The following is a 921-nucleotide window of genomic DNA, read 5'->3' as shown; positions in this document are numbered from 1 at the left end:
TCAAGAGGGGTCTAGCCAACAACAAGCCAACAAATATTTTTAAATTATATTCTATACTAATTAATTATCATTAATTAGTAGTTATTTAATTTTTTTTAAATGTAAAATTAATGATTATTAATTGTCTCTTCTTATTCTAATTCACTTTTTACCATTTATTACGCAAACCTTAATTTCTTTTTTCAAAAAAAATTTCGAACTCCAAAAAACAAAAACACCAAAACATAAGAAAAGGAATCATCCAAATCCTTAAAAAAAAAATCCAAAACATAGGAAAAAGAATCATCCAAAACTAATAAAAAAAAATCCAAATCCTAAGAAAAAAAATACAAAACATAAGAAAAAGAATAATCCAAAATGTAGAAAAATGAAACATAAAAAACTAGTTAAAAAATCATTCAAAACCAAATAGGAGGAGGAGGAGAAGAGCCGCAGGATGGCCGACGACAACGTCTTGGACGACATGGTGTGGACAGTGGAGGGACTCGCGGTGGTGCGTTGCAACGAGTGGAGGAGTCGCCATGGATTGGAGTAGTTGATCGCGCGTCGCGAATGGAAACCTGGTGGTGGCTGCATCGCGACGAATGGAGAGTCGCCGGGTGCGAGTGGCAAGCGATGGGAGTCACGAGCGGTGAGGGTGCGTCGGACGAGCAATGGGGAGTCGCAATGGAACGCGAGGAGGGTGAAGCAGAAACGCGATGGTGGCACAAGGACGGTGCAGCGGCGGCGCTAGCGGCGCGAGGACAAAACCGCGGTAGCCTGGAGCATTGGAAGAGAGATTAGGATTTGTGATTTTGTATGGTGAGTAGAAATGAGAACCAATTAGAGTAAGTTTTAATTCAAAAATATAATTAATGTCAATTAATCAAATTTTGAATTTAAAAGAATAATTTAAAATTAATGATTATTAATTGAGTGGTT

This window comes from Arachis ipaensis, chromosome B04 (genome assembly GCF_000816755.2).
Source record: "Arachis ipaensis cultivar K30076 chromosome B04, Araip1.1, whole genome shotgun sequence".
Classification (NCBI taxonomy): Eukaryota; Viridiplantae; Streptophyta; class Magnoliopsida; order Fabales; family Fabaceae; genus Arachis; species Arachis ipaensis.
Note: the sequence above shows the minus strand (reverse complement) of the source record.